This window comes from Humulus lupulus, chromosome 5 (genome assembly GCF_963169125.1).
Source record: "Humulus lupulus chromosome 5, drHumLupu1.1, whole genome shotgun sequence".
In the NCBI taxonomy this organism is placed as follows: domain Eukaryota; kingdom Viridiplantae; phylum Streptophyta; class Magnoliopsida; order Rosales; family Cannabaceae; genus Humulus; species Humulus lupulus.
In genome coordinates this window covers 18,931,302-18,953,526 of record NC_084797.1, presented here as the reverse complement: position 1 = coordinate 18,953,526, position 22,225 = coordinate 18,931,302, and the positions used below count along the sequence as shown (strand labels likewise).

General features: G+C 31.9%; 1 non-coding gene across 1 annotated transcript; it reads left to right on the top strand.

Annotated features, from left to right (window-relative positions):
* Window positions 1–6,836: 6,836 nt before the first annotated feature.
* On the top strand, window positions 6,837–6,943 carry LOC133780748 (small nucleolar RNA R71). The gene has a single exon (XR_009869566.1). It is a non-coding gene; the product is annotated as a small nucleolar RNA R71 (small nucleolar RNA).
* The last annotated feature ends 15,282 nt before the right edge of the window (window positions 6,944–22,225 follow it).

Below are 22,225 nucleotides of genomic sequence, written 5' to 3'. Positions count from 1 at the left end.
CTTTAGTACTCCAAGGGCCATTCTTAGCGATGAAGGGACTCACTTTTGCAACAAAATCCTAGATGTTCTCTTGAGAAAATATGGAGTGAGACATAAAGTGACAATGGCTTATCATCCATAGTCCAATGGACAAGCTGATGTATTAAACAGAGAGGTCAAGTTAAACTTGGAGAAGACGATCAATACCAACAGAAAAGATTGGTCTCAAAAGCTTGATGATTCCTTGTGGGATTATCGGACTGCCTTTAAGACTCCTTTTAGTATTTCACCATATAGACTTGTATATGGTAAAACATGTCACTTATTGGTGGAATTAGAACATAAGACGTATTGGGCTATAAAGAAGTTGAATTTTGATTTCCAAGTAGCTGGTGAGAAGCGTCTTTTGCAACTTAATGAGATGGAGGAATTTTGTAATGATGCTTATGAGAGTGCTCAGATTTACAAGGAACAAACGAAAAAGTACCACGATCGACATAATTTGAAGAGAGATTTGGAACTAGGTCAACAAGTGTTACTTTATAATTCATATTTAAAGTTATTTCATGGTAAACTAAGTCTCGTTGGTCTGGTCCATTCACTGTCACAAAAGTTTTACCTTATGGAGCGCTGGAGTTGAAAAATGATGATGATTCTATATTTCAAGTCAATGGACAAAGATTGAAACATTATTTTGGCCATCTTAATCGAAAGGTGGAGACCATCTACATTAAGAAATGTCATTGAAGCAACAACAACGTCTAGCTTAAGATGCTAACAAAGCGGTTTATGGGAGGCAACCCATACATTTTTTTATATGTTTTTAGTTTTTGATTTATGTTTATGAACTGCGTTTTTATTTTCATTATTTCTGTATGTATTTTAGTTGATGAATCGTGAAATACATAAAAAAAAATTGGAATTTTTGGCGCAAGGTGTTGGCGCTACAGCATCGTGCGTTGTTGACTGAACATCGGCATGAGCTTCCTCAGGAGCTATTGGGCCGCACACACTATTTTGAAAAAAAAGAATTAGAATTATGACCACTTAAGTGGTCACATGTGTAACGTCCCTAAGGTAGGGTACGTTCGCCACATACTCATAATTCTAAAGTTTACGAGTATGTTAGGCACTTGACCAAAAGAATTAAATAAAATGATACGAAGAAATACGGAAAAATTTAAAACTTTTATATAAACTTATTAGTAGAAATTATTACACGTATGAATACTTTAAATTTAAGGCAGCCATATGGAAACTCTAAACCATTATTGCATTGCTACTGAGTCCGTGCTCCACAAGTTGCTCAACAGCTAAAGCCACACCTGGAAAAATGTTGGAAAATAACATAATGAGCTAACGCTCAGTAAGAAAATCTCATGCATACGCATACACATGAATGTCGTGAGTTTGTAGTGCACATATACTAATATGCTGACTTATATACTTATGCATTTCATTTATTGCTCATGCACTTTCAAACTTTACTTTTATGCTCTTTCTTTTAGTTTCACATTTTTATGGGCCCAATATCACTTGTGCACACTGTTTGATTCAGCCAATGCCTGCAGGGCTTGTTACACATATCATATAGAATCCCATGGGTTCTCCTCCGGCTAGCCATCATCTCAGCTAGGCTCATCATAACACTCATTTCATCGTTGCCATAGCTGCCATACTTATTACACATATGGAGGAGAAAGACGGAAACATGGCAAACATATCTGAATGGTCAACTCTGACCTAGCCCACACTAGTGGGCAGCCACTATAAGTCTTATAGACTTCCGTCTTCTTTACTGAACTTACTTGATTGCTTCATCAAAACAGTGGCACCCTTTTTAAACATCTTATTATCACTTTGCTTAAGCCTTGTGTCATTAAAATGTTTAACTTTACATAAGACTTTTCAAGGCATTTCATAACTTTTCTCATATTCATATGCATGGTCTTATATCACATAATAATGTATCACATAACTGTACATGCCATGCATACATGCTGATGCTGAAATGCCAATGTTCATGTTCATAATTCATGTTGATGGTATTCAATCAAGGCATTGTATCACATCTCATATAATCAAAACATCTTTAATCATAATACATGAAGCTTTGGGTTGGTGGCGTTGTTATACCTTAACGTAGAGCTATGGCTCAGGTCTAAGGTTTCCAGCCTAAAAACTTAAACGCTTCATATATCATAACATATAATAAATCATGAACATAAAGTAATCCACGTATCCATCAATATAAGAACACATACTTGCACATAATTCATATCATTCTTAACCAAGTAAGACATCTTTCACATATCACAGAATTCATCAATTACATATCACACAACACCCATATGGTGTTCATATAACCATTCTTCCCATACTTATCATATGCATCATCATCATACCATACTTAACTCATCATATGTACACAATCAATGTAGTCATGCATCTTATACTTAAGCACAAAAGGTGAGATTTACTTACCTTAGGTCCTTAGCTTATTTTAAAATTCCTCACCAAGAGTCAATCAATCAAATCCATACAAATCCTATTCAAGGCACATCATTTATTAAATTCTATCAAAATCATAAATATACACCATTGATAGTGTATATTAATAATACCAGAAACTATATAAATGATAATAATAATTATTATCAACGTAATGCAAATAACTCTTCATATAAAACCATGCTTTAAACATTGCTCATAAGATAATGTACTCTTATGATAATAATAATAATAATCCCAACAAAAATAATAATTATCGTCTATAATTAAACTTATTTCGATATTAATAACAAAATACTTCAATAGCAATACGTATATGGATGTATATATTCAAATAGTCATTTTATAAAAGAAATCATATTTTTAACATAAAGTTGTAATAATCAATATAATGATAATAATATAAATATAAATATTTATATTATTATTAATTAGTCATAATATCAATTCCAGTGATATAATAAATATACTTTCTCCAAAATTCATTGGTCTTACAAATATCAATAACTGTAAGAAACTAATATTTGATATTATTTTAATATTCAAATATTAATAAAATATTAATATACAATAATAATGGTTAAATAATAGGTTTACTATAAATTATACTTTTCATATATATATATATATGAATCTGTATTCTTGATTTACTTAACAAAATAATAACAATAATAATTAAAATGACTTAATCATAATAATTTCCATATTAATATAAAATCAATTAAATATGTATTTTTATACTTTATTTAATATCTAATATTTTCTAGAAAATTGGACAGCACAACGGCTATAAAGTGGACAATTCCAAAATCAAAACCTGTATCAAAAATATATATAATCCCAGACAGCCAGTAAATTACAGAAAATATTCCATATATCAATAATATATAATTATATACTATAAATACACATAATAACAACTACTCTAATCAATCACAATTAAATCACAATACATAGGTTAAAGAAATTATACCAAAATGATTGGGTTCCACAACAAGTCAAACGATGATTTTCTGAGACTCAAAACGTACTTCAAAACCCCGAAAACTAAGTTTCGACCGTCGGTCTATGGTGGATCGCGGTGGCTCGTGGTGGGCCCACCACCCAACTATGGTAGATGTAGGAACAAGTTATTGGGTTTTGAAGGCCACAACACGAGGAACACGATGGTGGTGACGGATCGGCAAACGGATGCCCGAGGTGGCCGAATCGCAACTTTGAAGTCGCGGGGTGGCCGAACTTAAATCGAGTGGTTGAGGCGTTTAATCGGCGAGTGAGCTCTAGATTCCCGCGTGGGTCGATAGTTCGGAGGCCTCTGAATCCAACGGTCCGGCGCGTGGCTAAAAATGGTGGCCGGAAAGTACTCCTGCGTCGTCGGCAACAGTAATACGCAGAGGAGAGAGAGAGAGAGAGAGAGAGAGAGGTTTTCTGAGGAGAGAGAGAGAGACTCGGGTAAAAAAGAAAGGCTGAAGCCTTTTCTTTTTTTTTAAATTATTTTTAAAATTACACTTGAACCCAAAATATTAAAATTCTTTTCAAATAAGCCCTTTAGCAAAACTTTCTTAATTTTATAAAAATCCCCAATTAAAATTATATGACATTTGGGTCCAATATTTGACTACTCAAGTTTCTCTCCCTTTAATCTCATTAAAAACATAAAATCATATTTTAAACACTATTTTTCCATTACTATTTCTTAAATTTGTAAACTTGTACATTTTATGTATTAAAACTCTGATTTATTATAAATAAATGTATTATGAAAATGTTGGATATTACAACGTGAGTGGCACATGACCTCGAAATCAGATTTTATATACTCCAAAAACTAGATCTGACCCTTCCCAAAAATACCAACCACATTCAAACACAAAACCATCAAAGTTCTTCATCAAGTTCACTTCCAATCTGAGCGGCAGCAGCTTACCGCCAGGTTTTTCCCATTTTCTGGCGTGCTTCATGAAATTTCGACCATCTTTGAAGAGATTCTAGAAGGTACTTCATCATTATCATCTATTTTAATAGAATTTTCTTCAAAGTTTAAAGATTTTAAGGGTTTTGATGTGAACTAAGGAATGAATCGTTTTAATTCGATTTTTTTTTTTTTTGGAATTGTGGCTCTTTGAGACTTGAGTATACTATTCTATACTTGATTTCAAGTTTGGGGGAAATTTGATGAGGTTTTGAGTGTGATTTGAAAATTGGTTAACTTTGCACACCAAGTGTTTGATTAAAAGTCATAATGAATTTCTATGGTGATTTTGATGATTTTTGAAGTGATAGTTCATTAGAAATTGATTATTTGTGTGGATTATGTGTTGTGTGGGAGTTTTGAAATAGTTGGTGGAGTTTTGGTGATTAATTGGGTTTGCTTGGAAATTTTTTCTAAGTGATATTATGGCTCCAAGACCAAAGAGGAAGAGTTTTCTGTCATCACAAGTCACTATAAATCATACCTTTGTCAATGCCGCAACAAGAACAAGGTTTGATGAATGGACCGCTAATTGTTGAATCTTATTTTCGTCCAAGTGTGGAAGATGGTGGTTTGCTGACCATGGTTGTTGAACGATATTTGCAAAGTTTATGTGAACCGGCTATGGGAGCTAATACTAGTGTTGTGAGGGAGTTTTATGCTAATGCCTATTTTGGCCATCCCGATGATGAGGTGTTAGAGAGAGGGAAGTCAGTAAAGTTACAATCCTATAAGATTTAATCTCTTGTTATTTTTCTTTTGCTTTTCATCATGAAATTTTATCTTTGAAGTTTTTTTTTTTTCATAACAAGAAAATTTTTCAACATAAAACAAGTGGATCATAACTTATTATACACATAAATTCCTTGTCCGAAAGGATACTTTCATAACATTCCCCATCCTACTTACGTCATATTTTCACTCATTACAAAACAACCTATGCTTATGATGCAAAGTAGGATAAATGAAAATATTAATCACGATCAATGTTCATAATCAAGGATAAATATGCATTTATTTAGCAAAGAACAAAAGTTGTAAAAATTAAGCTCAAAATAGGACAACAAAGGATAATGTATCAAGGTTAGCTTTTTGGCTCAAATGCTTCAACAAAAATCGCCTTAATCATCTCTACACAACAAAGATTTATAATTTCACCTCAACAAATCAATTACACAAGTTCTAGTTATCTCAATATCAATCAATTCAAACCAAGTCTTCATATACACACAAAATCATGATATGTATAGAACAAGTAGAACAACATATAACAATACCAAAAGTAAGCATAATAGGTTAACCACACAATCCACAAGTTATCCACACATATCGAATAATATATAAGTTCATCATCGAAGCCCATAGGTCATAAAGTCAACATTAATAGTACAATCACCCAATAATTAAAAAAAAACTAAACTACCCATAAAAACCAAAATAAAATAAAAAACATAAAAATTGCCTTCCCCCAAACTTAAAATAAACAGTCCCCACTGTGCATTAAAATTAAAGAAGAGAAAACAAACCAGAACAGCTAGGACTAAGGGTCCATAGCTGTGTCACTGCCATCAGTAGCAGGTGGATCATCATGTGACCAGTTGGTTTTAGCCCCATCAATAATCTTACTGCTTCTCAACGAAATTGTTTGGCATGATTCGTTTGGATTTACCACAGTATCACTAGGAAAACTCCGTTTCTGATTAGCACTTACTGCATTTGCCAACTGTCCAACTTGCACCTCAATATTTTTCATTGAAGCACCCATGTTAGAAATATGGGTTTCTATGTTGTCCAACCTTGCTTCATTTTTATTAAATCTCTTGTTGGATTCCATCATAAAAGTCCCCAAAATATCTTCTAATGATTTATTCTCAGTTGGCTGTTGAGCATTAAACCTAGGTGGCAGTTGCAAGACATTTTATTGTTGGCATAGGATAAATTCTCATGGTTTCTTAACCCCAGATGATAATAATTAGGCATCGGATTACCCCAATAGTTGTTATTGTACGGTATGTTGGCCATGTATTGTGTCTGTTCCATACCCATGTCACTTCCTTGTGAAACAGATGCACCTGCTACACTTTCAATAGCTGATGGATTATTCTAAGTTGTTAAAGCAGCCACTTGATTGGTTAAAACAATAATATGCGCTGCCATAGATGTCATGGGATCTAACTCAAACACACCAGCCACTTTCTTTGGAATGTTTCTCTCATTAGGCCATTGATAGCTATTAGTAGCCATCTCCTCCATCATATTAATAGCTTCAGTTGCAGGCTTAGCCAATAATGCATCCCAAGCAGCATCATCAATAATAGTCCTAGTTGGACCATTTAGCCCATTATAAAATATTTGGACTTGCATCCAGTTCTCATAGACATGTTGTGGGCAGCGACGTAGTAAATCTTTGTATCGCTCCCATGCCTCATAGAAAGGCTCATATTCAAACTGTCTGAACTGCCTAATTTCACCCCTCAACTACGCAGACTTCGATGGAGGGAAGGATTTCACCAGGAACTTTCTAGCCATGTCACCCCAAGTAGTAGTAGAACCTAATTTCAGATATTGCAACCAACTTCTTGCTCTATCCCTCAAAGATAAAGGGAAGAGATGTAATCTAACCGCATCATCAGTAACATCATTCATCTTCACCGTAGCACATACCTCCAGAACTATGGCAAGGTGAATATTGGGATTTTCAGTAGCCATCCCATTAAACCGATTCTGTTGCACCATATTAATTAATGCTTGCTTCAACTCTAAATTATTAACAACAATGACTAGATAGCAGTACTAGTCAGATTCTCATTCACCACAGGCATACAATAGTCACGAACAACCCGTGGTGGTGCAATTGGTGGAGCAGGCGGAGGGTCAGGAGGACCTCCATTATTGTTGTTATTGTTCATGGTGAAGTCGATCCTTTTCTTTGCTTTTATCTACCTTAGGGTCTTTACGATTTCATGATTAAGCGGTGTGATAGGTGTAGCACTTCGGTGTCTTTGCATAAACTGAATCACACAACAACAAAATTAGTAACACAAATAAATCTAATTTAAAAGAAAGACTTATAGTAATAGTATTAGCAATCATTTAAAACTTTCAATCCCCAGAGACATCGCCAAAAACTTGATACACAATTTTTTTCTGCAAGCGCACAGTGTTGTTATAGCAAAGTTTTAATATTTAAAAGGTTGTCGAACCCACAGGGATTGATTATTAAATTTTACTAAGTACCACACTTTTTAGTCTCTTGTTTTAATTGGATGAAACAAAATTTAGAATGCTTTAAGAACAAAAGAATAATAAATAACATAAAAGTAAACAATACGATTAAACGATTTCAATGAGAGAATATAAATCTAGAGCATTGATTTCCCTATTCCAACCTATGAACATCAGTTCATCAATTATCCTAATTTATCCCTAATTTGTAGTTCCAAGAATCCTAATGTAATATATTAACCTTTCTCAAGTAATGATAGAATTAACTTAATTAATTAACAATATATCTCTATTAAATATTAATCAATCAAGTAGGAATAGAGCACTTTGATTCTATTAAATAAAGCTCATAGAATTAGTGGAATCTCTCAATCTCACACTTTTCCTATGTCATGCAATTTTAAGTCTGATTTTAGATTACCTCTCTCAAGTGTAAAACCTAAAATCTCAATACTAATTAATGGTGATCAAGCATTAACAATATAGTAATAATCACAAAATTGCACAAACGAATCACAAGAATAAATATGGGAGTAAACTAAAACTTTACTTCATAATCTGAAATAGTTCCATCAACACTCTAAAAAAGAGTGTTTAGTTCATAATCACAAACATAAAAGCAATAATCATATTCATAATTAATTCACTAAATAAGAGAGTAAAAGAAGAAATAACTCTAATGATGATCGATGATCGTTTGGAATCTCGTTCTCTCTTCCTCTTCAATGTGTTTCTCTGACTTAAAACGTTGTCTATATCTATCTTACCCCCAAAACCGAAGCTATAAGATTCTATTTACAAGCCAGAAAAAATCACGTTTTAAAAATAGGTTAATTAAAATCAGCAGACATATGGCGCCTAGCAAGTGGCGCAATTGCGCTTGACTTATTTTCCCGAAGTCTCGTCGTTTGCGCGCAAAATATTTTTTTTGTCCACGAACGACGCTATTGTGCTTCATATGCAGCGCTATTGCGCTTGAAATAACATTTCTTGATTTTGCATGGTTTTTGACCAAGTTGCTTCCTAGTTTCGACACTTTACTCAATTATGTACAATGTACTCCAAATTCACTATAAAATCATTATTTTAAGCTCAACATTGCACACTACAGAGAACACATCAAATTTATTTAAGAAAAGCACAATAATTCATATTATTAATGATCATGAATGAGTGTACAGATGTGCACTCATTATATGCCATGTCAACCTTTTTCTAACTAATTACTAAATATAATTAAAATTTATTTTTTAAATAAAATAAATCTTAATTAGTGTTTTATAAGCAAACAAAATATTTTAAAATAAATAATATAGTATCAGGTTACAAGTCACTCATTAAATATTTTTAATCAATTACTAAATTAATCACAACCGTTCAATAACAATCTAATGACTAAAATTAATATAACCATCGATGAATATATATTTGACGTAACCATTAAGTAATCGGCCCCCTTATATATTTAAAAGATATAATAATATTTTTATACATATATTAATAAGTATAAATAAATCTATATAAATGAGGGCTTTGAGGAGATGAGGTGACACTTTATTCTTCTAATCTTCTATTTTCTTTATTTTGTAGTTTTTTCTAATTTTTTTATTTAACATTTATTAAAAAAATAATTAATTAACAATTAAAAAAAATCCATATAGTCCCACATGGTTTACAAACCATTGTGTGTATTATACATTTAGTCTATAAATAAAGTACCATTGGATCACTTTTATTTGTTCCAACATTAGTATTTTTTTTTCTTATATGGGTTATTTATTTAACTCATTCTTGCCCAAATACCAAATAATTATATATATTTTTTGAGTTTATCAAATTTAATATATTTTTTATATTTTACATATTTAATTTTTGTAGTATATATTTTTATATCATTTAAATTTGTAGATTTTATATTATATATTGAAAAAATGACGTTATCTATCTATATTTATATATTTAATTAACATAAAATATCATAAACAAGTAATAGTATTACTATAAAATATTGATAAAAAAATAATAATTCCATTATTTTTCTTGCTATTATTATTCATATTTTCATTATAATTTTTACAATATGGAAAACAACTATCTCATTTATTTTATTATACTTTTTCTAATTTATAGATATTAATTAAGGGGAAATTTCCTTTAAAAATCTATATTAATATATATATATTAATATTATTATTAATATCTATAAAAATAATGGTTCTATGCTTGTAATTTCTTACTTTTTTTTATTTTACTTTTTCTAATTTATGGTTGATAATTATAATTATAGTAATAAATATTTATTAAAATTATTAATGATTTTTATTTAAATATAAATAGATTTACAAAAATATATCGTCATATATAATTTAAATTTAAATTTAAATTTGAATTCTAATTTAATTTATTTGAACTTTAAATTTAAATGATATATATAATCTATATATATATATATATATATAAAAGAGACTTCCAAGAAGGTGATGTGACATTTTAAAATATCTCCAAACCAATTCATCTATTTTATAATTTTTTTTCTTATTTTTTATTCAACTTTTTCTAGTTTATGGTTATTAATTAATATTTTATGATAATTTATCATTTTTTGGTCCAAAATACTAACTACATAGGTAGAATTGTTTTGTGAATTTTTAGACTGTGATACGTGCAATTACATATAAGATAAAGTTGAGCACATATAATAATTAATTATTATTTTTAATAAGGAATATACTTATTTAGTACCCTGTGTTTTATTAAAATACAGTTTTGGTACCTTCTAATATGAAAAATACTCATTAGGTATCTTGTATAAAAAGTGGTACCTTGTGATCAATAATATTTTCATAATACCTTAAATACCCTTAATTATAAATACTTAAATAATGAATATTTATTTGAATAATTTTTTTTAAATTACAAAAATAATTAAAAATATATTTATTATTAATAAAAAAACATATAAAATAAAAAATTCCCCTCTCTCTGGCTTTTCTACTCTCTCTATCCCTCTCTCAACTCTCAAGTCAACAACCCAACAACCAACTTCTTCTTCTTCCCTCCATCAACGATCTCCCTCTTAGTAAATAGTGGTAGAAAGTGTGAAATGGTAGAAATTCTGTACATGTAACCAAATCTTTTCGTTCAATGGTAGTTGCTACATATATAAATATATATTTTATACACACACATATATATATATATATTTGAAGGAATATATAGAGTACTCTTATAACTCTGTAGTTCGAAGCTTCCAATAATTAAAGGGAATATATATATATATATATATATTTATACATAAGTCCTTCTAAGTATTAATCAGTGATCCAAGTTGAAAAAGCAATCCCATTTGTCTGAAGCTTCCAATAATACCACATATATATATATTATATGGAAATCTTCTCAATGGTTACTAACAATTATGATGATTTGGCAACATAATGACTTGGTATAGCAAGTCATTAACATGTATATATTTTTTTCTATATTAATTTCGAATTTAGTTTTTTTTGTCATAATAAATGTTGTTTTCAACCAATGATAGACACTAGCTATATTTAGAAATTGAAATGCATTTGAAAAATGAAAAGTTTATAATATTATATTTTCATAATAAATACACATTTTTCATCAGGTAACCCTTCCAAAAATTTGAAAAATCAAAATTTATTTTTACAAATATTAATTAACAACTATAAATATGAATAATTGATCTTAATCTAATGGTTAATATTAAAATAACCATCAATGTGTAGTAACCATTAAAAGTGCACCTATATGAGGAAATACAAATATATAGAAAACACAACTAATACACATAAAGGTAGATGAGTCTACCTGTAAAGTCCTAAGGAGGTGGTGGAACAATCCTTAGGAGGAGACCTGAGGTGCCAGGAGAGCACCAGCTACTGGTGGCCTTTGCTGAATGGTGACCGACGTAGTGGAGTGAAATGGTGGCCTTTGCCTTTGCCTTTTCCATTGGAGGGTGGGGACGATAGTTGATGGAGGGAAGAAGAAGAAGAAGAAGAAGAAGTTGGGTTGTTGACTTGAGAGTTGAGAGAGAGGGAGTGGGAAAAAAAGTTTTTTTTTTTTTAATTTTATATGAATTTTTTATTAATAACCAATATATTTTTATTACTTTTGTAATTTTAAAATATAATGTTTTATTCAAACAAATATTTATTATTTAAGAATTTATAATTAAGAGTACTTGGGGTATTATGAAAAAATGATTGATCATAAGGTACCATTTTTTACTTATTTTACAAATACAACGTACTTAATGAGTAGTTTTCACATTAGAATGTACTAAAATTGTATTTCAATAAAATACAGAGTACCAACTAAGTATATTCCCTTTTTAATATGTATATGTATCCACAAATCGTGTGAAATAAAATACTAAATGAATCTTTTACAAGCATTTTATCAAATGTGAATATTCAAACTCCCTTTCTATATGAACAAGCTTCAAAATTTAGAGCAACAACTTGATTTTGTACTATAACACGTATTATTGTAAGTATTGTTTTTATTGTGGAGACCACAAAGTAAAAAATTATGGGATACCCACTATGTAACATTTACATGTAATGTACTAATTTTTGTGCATTTCATTTATCACTTTACATAATATTTGAATAAAAAATAATTAAATAAATTAGTTTTAAATTAGAGTAATGGGCTAAAAGAGTTGATAATTAAACAAAAACTACTAAAATTAACGATAAAAGATGTACTTGGAGAATTGAGTGGTACATATTTTTTTCTTCAAAAAATAAATATATCTAACATCTATATATGATTTACTATTTACAAAAGTGATGTGGCTTCTTAGAATTATCTATATATATATGATTTACCTCTATTTGTAATAATTTGTGGTTTTTTCTAATTTTTTTATTTAACATTTGTTAAAATAAAGATGTTACACCCAGATTTCGAGCTCGGAGGTTGTGACCTCGAAAGCTGGATTCGTCAGGTGTGAGCTCGCAATACCTAAAGTGCATGGGTTGTGGTCCAGGTGCCAAACCTTGAAGCAAGGTGGAAACCTCGAAGATATCTAAGCTCGAAAGACATAGTATCGGAGTATGTCCGTTGTCGGGTGTCTTTGGATCAAGTAGCCCGAGCTTGGCAAGGGTGTAAGCTCAGAATGTAATGACCTCAGTGATATTTACCCACTCCAAGATGGTCCTGGGGAAAGTTATACAGCTCGCAATTTACTTAGAGACCCAGACTGACATGATGCTGATTGCTGACCTCGAACGACATAGTGAGTCATCTGACGAGACGCAGTCCGTGCATTCAAAAGATATTTATTGTTGTAACTTCCCTACATTAAAGGGATATTAACTAGTCTATTATATGTCTCCTGGTCTTCAGGGACGTTTCCTTGTATATAGGAGTTACAGAATTTAATGTCATTATTCCCATTAATAAAGAGGAGTATCTTCCCAAAATATGTGGGAACGAGCTCTGAAAAACCTCTATAAATAGAGAGGTCATGAACACTTGAAAAGGGGCCGAATTTTTGTTATCTTGAGAGAATCTCTGGAGAATTCATCCCTGAAGGATTTCCAGAAAACTCTAAAGTCCTAATAAAAAAGACTCGTGGACTAGGTAGAGTTAACTGCTGAACCACGTAAAAAATCCCCATTGTTCTATTGTATTATTTATCTTTGCCATAGTTTTATTGTTTACGTGCTCTACAATTTAAATTGACGAAAAACGGCGTCAACAAAAGAATTAATTAACAATTAAAAATATCTTATAGTCCCACATGATTTACAAACCATTGTGAGTATTATACTTTTAGGCTATAAATAAAGTATCATTTATTCACTTTGAATTATCCAAATATAAGTATTATTTTTTCTTATATGGGTGATTGATTTAACTCAATCTTGCGCAATAATTATATATATATTTTTTAGTTCATCAAATTTATATAAATATTTAACATATTATTTATATTTATATATTCAATTTTGTAGTATATATTTTTAGGGAGCGACTACAATGCATCCACTTTTTTGACAAAATCGGTGCATCATTTTAATAATTTTCGACACCTGGATAGATATAATCCCAATTTTTTTTATATGACGATGTACATTGTAGTGATCTAGAACATCCTATAAATTTTCAAGAAATTCCAAATAAGTTATGGTAGTGAAAATATGGTTCAAAAAACTTGTTGCACTCGTGTAAAAGTCAACTATTTGAACATTGTTTTCGGCACTGTAAATTATTCCAGATTTCTTAAAAATTTGTAGGGTATCTTAAATTAATACAATATACATTGTCATAAAAAAAATATATCAAGGTGTAGAAAACACAAACTGGCTACACCAGTGTTGTAAAAAAAGTGGATTTGTTGTAGTCACTCCCTATATTTTTATATCATTTAAATTTGTAAATTTTATATTGAAAAAATGAAAAATATATAGTGTAACAAGAATTAATATATATATATATGTGACATAATAGTGTAACAAGAGTGTATATATATATATTGGATCACTTATTTTTTTTTTTAAATCACGTTCACAATCTAGGTATATAAAATATTATATGGTGTGGTGGTATTGGGTTCGTTTGGAGAAATAATATAAGCTCTAACATGTTAATAAGTTCAAGATAATCAAGGAAATTAAGACCCTATAATATTAATTTCTTTTTGTTATGTTATGATTTATCTTTTGTGCTACTCATATAAGATAAAAGAAAAAATAAAATAAAATAAAATTATGATACTATAAATAGTTCCTCAATTTTTTAATATAAGAGTTAGAAAAAATATTAACCGATTGAATTATTTTTTAAGATACCATTAAGTGATTATGTAATCTATTAGTATGTATATATATAATTTCGAGTGAATTATACAAAAATATATAACATTTAAGAAAAGTGGAAGAATTACTAAATGTAGACAAAAATTAAATTTTTTTATTATTATAAAAAAATTATAGATTTCTTACTTATATTATATTTTTTTAATAAAAATATTATAAAATAATAAAAAATATAATTTTTTAAATATATATAATTTTGTACTATTATAAAACCGCGCAAATCGCGACTATATTTCCTAATATACATATATAATCGGGTAGGGTAAGGTGATAGGGTTGCGTACACCCATACTCGCAGTCTATCCTATACCTGTATTGGGTATATGTTTTCATACCCTCACATTACCCTAAACCCTAATTTATTGGGTACCCTTGAGTATATGTCTTTCTTAGTAAAATTGTCATCCTCATGCAAATTAGACTCTATGTCTAGTTTACAAAAACACTTTGAATTTTTAGCTATATTTTAAAACGTTTGAATTTTTGCTCAGTTTTTTTTAGAATAAATAACATTTTTCCCCTCGAACTATGACCACTGTATGATTGTGCCCCTCAAATGATTTGCAATGTTAAAAATCCCCCCCGAACTATACACGTTACTGAAATATGAGACTTTTATTAGATTTTGTCCTAGGTAGCTAATAGATTGATGATGTAGCATTTTGTCTCTTGATGTGGCAGTGTCATGTGTAGAATAATTAGAAATTTTGCCCCCCGAACTTTGACCACTACCAAATTGTACCAATTTTATTAAGACTAATTTATTTATTTTTTAAAAAATTGATAATTAAATCCTTAAAAATTAAAAAAAAAACATTTTAAAAGATTAAGAAAATAATCAATACTAAAAGTTTCAAATTAATTAAATAAAATTCAAATACTCAAAAAATAAAAATCTAATTAATAGCAAATAATTTTTTATTATTTTTTTTTACTTTTTCTTTTCTTTTACAATATATATGTTAATATAAAAATTAAAAAATAAATCCTAAAACAAAGTTTTATCCCCTTTGTTCTCCTCTTAAATTAAAATTTGTATTTATTTATTTAAGTCTTTTGTCCACCTCTTTAATTAAAAGTTTTTTCTTTGTTTTAGTATTTATTTTAAATGTTCATTCTAAAATAGTTTTAATTAATATTGTTTAAGAAAAAGTAAAAAAGAGTTATTTGTTGATAATTAAAATTTTTTATTTATTAAGAATTTAATTATTATTTTTAAGAAAAAACATATATATTTTTATAAAAGGGGTATAATTTGGTAATGGTTAAAGTTCAGGGGGCAAAATTAATAATTATTCTACACATGGCACTGCCACATCAACATACAATATGCTACGTCATCAATCTGTTAGCCACATAAGACGAAATCTAACAGAAGTCCCATATTTTAGTAACGTGCATAGTTCAGGGGGAATTTTTAATATCGCCAATTATTCAGGGGGCACGATCATACAATGGTCATAGTTCGGGGGGCAAAAATGCTATTTTTTTTAACAAGCTTCTAGTTATGAGTTTTCAAAGTGTAAATTGTTTACCACTTTTTCTCTAAAAGTGGTTAAAAATTAATTAAATAAATTTTGTAGCTATTTTTTATTAATTAATATTAAAAATGGATAGTTATAAAGTTTTTCCAAAAAAAAAGAAAGAAAAAGAGGTAAGGTGAGAATAAAAGGAGAGAGAGATTAAAGAGAGAGAAAGTGAGGTGAGGGACTAATAACAAACAAAGTGAAATGAAAGAATTTTTCTTTTAATTATAATAATATTTTGAAAAAAAAAATTTAAAGTAATTTTTTCTATTTAAATTTCTTAAAATTATTTTCTCATTTTCACATTATTATCATATGAAAAATGAAAAGTAAAAACATTTATTTCAAACATGTTTTCGATTCTTTTTTTTTTTTTTTTTAAAACATGTTTTTGATTCGCTTTTTATAATTAAAAAAAAAATATGTTAAAAAAATTGTTATGTACCAGTTCTTTTAGTTTTACGAAAACTAATAATAACTCTAATCAAAATAGAAAAGCTATATGCTTGTACCAATAATGCGGGTGAGATAAATGATATATATAATGATGTATCACGTATGAAATACTATTTTGATATGATATGATGAATGTAAGAAAACATGTACTTTCCTTGGCTTTAATATGATTGGATTACATGTATTTTTGTATGTTGTATAATATGTAAATTGTTGTTAGCGTGTTGAACGCGACATAACAAATGGGTTACTAAGGATCTAAGACGTAACCCGAGTTACTAAGGTATGACGTAACTCATAGGGCAGGCACGCCGAGGTTATTTATGGACCAGAGCCTCCTGTTTACCTCAAGGTGTGACATAGACAAGATAGGGGGCAATGTTCACAAGGATGAAATGATAAGAATGTTTATGTTTGGTTTTGCTATTGATGAATAATGCATGACTTATGATAATTATGTTTAATGTATGATGATCATGTTTACGCATGATGATGATGATGATGATGATGCTTAAGTACGATGTTTAACGATGTATGATTATAAATATGTTTTATGGTGATTACTTGTATATTTTTTGTACTTCCTTACTGGGCTTTTAGCTCACCCCCTTACTTTCCCTTCCAGGTAGCAAATAAGATTTCTCTTTGGCACGCGTGGTGATATGAGGAGTTCCAACATCGAGGTGTGTATGGCTTGGGGGTATCCTATGTGCGAGCAAACGATCAGCTTAACGCCAATTTCTAAAGAACAATGTTATGCTTTATTTTATCTTTTCAGAACTTATCAGTGTGATTTGAACTTTATTTATTTTTAAAAACATTGCATGAGAACTATTATTTTTATTTTAAACTATTGGGCCCAACTTGCATGTTTTAGCAAGGCCCCACTGGGATTTTTCATATAATAAGTGACTTTCTTCTATAAGTTTATGAGCATGTAAAAGTTTTACAAAGTCTTAGTCTAGGGCGTTTTACAATCATATATGATGATCTTAATCCTGAAGTTACTATAAAATCCTATATATGTCATTTGATTCACGCGTTAAGGTTTTTCAGAATGATCAGGCTAAGAACAATTATTTTGGGGACTCAATGATATATATGGCTGGAAACATAGTTTAACAGAGATAGAATCTATACATTCTTATAGATTGAATAATGGTTCCCTATTGGGTTGACTTTTAGAATTGAAAGGTTTATGAGCGCTCATGTTGCAAACTTGTTGTGACACAACCTTCACTAGTAAAGTCAATGGTACACTAGGAACTAGATATAGTTAAAAGAGTAAAATGATAATTTTATTCCCCTTTAATTATGAACCATTAATAGAGGATTAACGTTGTATGCAATGATTATATTAATGAACACTTTATTCTGTAATAAAATACTCTGTAAATATGTCTATAATTATCAAGAGTTCAATCTCATATTTATAGTGGAGTAATAATGAGATTAATAAATATGATTATTTAATCAAAGAGCTATGATTAATAATCTAGTATTTATTAGAACTTGATATTATAGGTCCCCAGGGTGGCTCTATTAACACCATATCTAAAGCACACCAATTTTTATTTATTTATTAATTTTGTGCTTCGTTTTATTTTTAATTATTAAGTGTTATAAATTATTTTTATTTGTTTTGTAGAAATTTTGTGAATTTAATTGTTATTTGTTTTATTTATTTATTAATTTAATTAGGTAAGAAAATGAGTTTTGATTGAATGCACTAAGGTGCATGGTAGGTAGTGATGCACCTTAGCAATTGGGTGTGTGCATGTGCATGGTCAGCACGCAATATAATTTCCTACACATTATTTCCTTTTATTTGATTTATTTTATTTAATTAAAAGAAATAAAAAATAAAATAAAAGAAGAGGAATAGAGGGTGGCATGTGGACTATATTGGGAATAGGGAATTTCTTTTCCAATTCGGTTTGGTCTTAAACTAATTTGATTGGATGGCTATTAGATAAAATAGGAAAATAGTTGTCATCTTTTATGCACTCTTTAATTTCCTATAATTAAGAAAAATCAAATAGAAAATTGTTGATCTGTGAAATTGGCCAATGGTCGTATGTATAGTATACGACACATTTTGAATGAAATAAATAGAATAAACGACAGAGTACGATTATCTTAAATAAATGCACAAAATTTTTATAGTGGTTCAGCCCTGTTCTGATGAACAGTAATAACCTAATCCACTTACTCTTTACTATTGAATTACTCGATCAACAATTACAAGTACGAACTGATGACTTCACTCGTCACTAAGATTTTTCTCCCAAAATTCAAGAAAAAGAGTCCAAAAGTCCAGAAAAAAGAGAGAGTCCCTTTAATGAAATCTTGGGTTGTAACGACCCAAAATCACTAATATGGCTTAAGGGCCTTGATTAGTGTGTCGGGAGGGCATAAGTGGCTTATGTGTGTGTTTATTAATTTAATGCATGATTATATGGTAAGCATGCTTGTATGGTTATATGAATGTAAATGTGATTATATGCTATAATTGTGAGAACCACATTATCATGTGGGTAAATCTGCAGCATGCGACTTGAGGCGATCCTAGGGAGCTAGTTAGCGGGAAAGTCACAACGGGGCTTAATACTTGACTTTGGGCAAGTCAAGGGGTATTTTCAGGTATTGGATGGTTATTTAGGTTATCGGGATATGGAAATAAATAATTGGAGATATATTTGAGGTTAGGAAGTCTAGGTGGGAATACTGGGGAATTTTACCATTTTGCCCTCGGGGACGTTTCCGGCACCCCGAGCCCCGGGATTAACTTAATTACCTAAGGTAGACTAAGTAAAAACTCGGAACTTGGTGGAAACAAAGGAGCCGACCCTCTCCTCTCTCTCTCATTCTTTCTTCTTCTTCCTCAAGGAAAATCACTAGAACCTAAGGAAAACTCAGCTGGAAACTCTGTGATTTGAGCTAGAGTTTTGAGGGATTAGCTCAGTTTTAGCAAAGGAATTCAACCAGGACTGAGGTAAAGATTGACTCGCACTTTTTGTTGTTGAAATTTTGTGTTTTCGATTGAGTTCTAAGAGGTTTTTGGGTCTTGAAATTGAAGACTTAATTGAAGTTAGGAGCTTGGGAGTTAGCTCAGAATTTTCTTAGAGAAGTGGTTCTGCAGTGGAGGTAAGCTTGAATCTATGATCTAATGGTTGAATTCTGGTGTTTCATTGCTGATTTTATGTTCTTGAGCTTCTGGGTTTCAGAAATTAAAATGGGATTTTAATGAGTTTTTAAGCTAGGTTTTTGCTGGATTATGTTGCTAGAATCATGTTAGAAGTTTTGTGATCAACAGGTTTTGGAATTAGGGTGCTTTGGGGTGGTTTTGAGCAAGGTTGGGATGTTAAAAATGGTGGATTTTCTGGGCACGAAGGGCTGGGCCGCGACTCTGTTCTAGAGTGCTGCGGCCCTGCGAAGCAAAGAAGAGCCAAGGAGGCTTTGCAGTAGGGAAGCGCCACGACGCCACAGGGTAAGGCCGCGACTCGTGTTTGTGGTCAGAGAGGCCTAGCCTCTATTTTAGGGGGCGGGCCGTGGCGCAGGTCTTTAGGGCCGCGACCCTAAATGGAATTTTCGGTTATTTGGAGGTTTTAAGCGTGGGAACCTAACCTAGGGTGCTCGGGAATTGATTCCACCACCGTGCTTGGTGGAATTCGATGTCCCGGAAGATAGAACTTTATCCAGAAACCTTTAATCGAATAAGTTGACGCGGTTCTTTGCCAACAGGTAATTAAGAAAATAAGAGAGTGGGATTAGTGCTAAGTATTGAACCGAAATGGATGAGTGATCTTAAAGTAAAATGGTAATGCAAACACTTTTTTTAGGTGGTTCAAAGGTTAAAATCCTTCTACTTCACCAGCCAATATTATTGGTAGTTTTTTGTATTCTTTACAGAGTGTTTCTTTTACATCATAGAATCCAACCCTTTGCAACTCCCATCCTCTCCATATTTATAGGAGAGGGCACCTGGGGGTTGGCAAAGGGGGTCATCCCGTGACCTTCTTATCCATCATGTCATCTCTGTGACATTCATGATTAATTCCTAAAACCTGACAAATGAAGTGAGGTCTAATCAATAGGTAAGGGGGATAATGGGCCGCACGGCCCAACCCAGTCGTGGGTGCCTGAACACGCATGTTTAGGCTGCGTATCCGAGAATTTAGGGACATATCAGACACGTGATGCCTGATATATGCACGTTTACATTGCGTGGTTGACTTTACAAGGGGTCATAAACTTAAGCTCAAGCCCTTACCTCGAGCTGGACATCTTCTTAGTCCGCGGTGCCCATGCTCCTGACCTGACTCCTTAGCAACTCCAGTGAACCTGTAGCTACCTCGAGCTAAATAAGTGGGACCTGGGGGCAGCAGCTCCGGGGTACATATCATCCTCGTGACTGACACAATTATGCCATACTTAAGCCTGCTAACAGCCCGTGGAAAATCTAGGGCGTACATTTTCCCCCCAAGCCCCTGCTCGTGGCACATGACGTCATCTGGGGCCACAGTGGGGGCTTTTAGGCTTCTTTGTGGACTTTCACATTCCGCCCATTGCGTAGGTGTCGAGTACGTGGAGCATCATGGTTGGTGACGGTACGTCTTTCGAGAACCGCATTAAATGGTCTCGCCAATACTCGGCCGCTGTTTCTCCTTTCAAGTAGAGAGCCTCGGTTCTCACATCAGGGCCATCCAATGACCCTCTTCACTTGGCCTCCTACGTATATAAAAGGGGTGGCCACCTTAGGCATGCCTACGCAATGGGCGGAATGTGAAAGTCCACAAAGAAGTCTAAAAGCCCCCACTGTGGCCCCAAATGACGTCATGCCACGAGCAAGGGCTTGGGGGGCAAATGTACGCCCTAGATTTTCCATGGGCTGTTAGTAGGCTTAAGTATGGCATAATTGTGTCAGTCATGAGGATGATGTGTACCCTGGAGTTGCTGCCCCCAGGTCCCACCTATTTAGCTCGAGGTAGCTACAGGTTCACTGGAGTTGCTAAGGAGTCAGGCCAAGAGCATGGGCACCGCGGACTAAGAAGACGTCCAGCTTGAGGTACAGGCTTGAGCTGGAGTCTATGACCCCTTGTAAAGTCAACCACACAATGTAAACGTGCATATATCAGGCATCACGTGTCTGATATGTCCCTAAATTCTCGGATACGCAGCCTAAACGTGCGTGTTTAGGCACCCACGACTGGGTTGGGCCGTGCGGCCCATTATCCCCCTTACCTATTGATTAGACCTCACTTCATTTGTTAGGTTTTAGGAATTAATCATGAATGTCACAGAGATGACATGATGGGTAAGAAGGTCACGGGATGACCCCCTTTGCCAACCCCCAGGTGCCCTCTCCTATAAATATGGAGAGGCTGAGAGTTGCAAAGGGTTGGATTTTATGATGTAAAAGAAACACTTTGTAAAGAATATAAAATACTACCAATAATATTGGCTGGTGGAGTAGAAGGATTTTAACCTTTGAACCACCTAAAAAAAGTGTTTGCATTACCATTTTACTTTAAGATCACTCATCCATTTCGGTTCAATACTTAGCACTAATCCCACTCTCTTATTTTCTTAATTACCTGTTGGCGAAGAACTGCGTCAACAGAATATTACCAGAATCCCTTCTCTTGGTTGTGACTAGGTAAAAGCTAAGGCTTGGGAGACAGATCGTGCTCAAGGGGCAT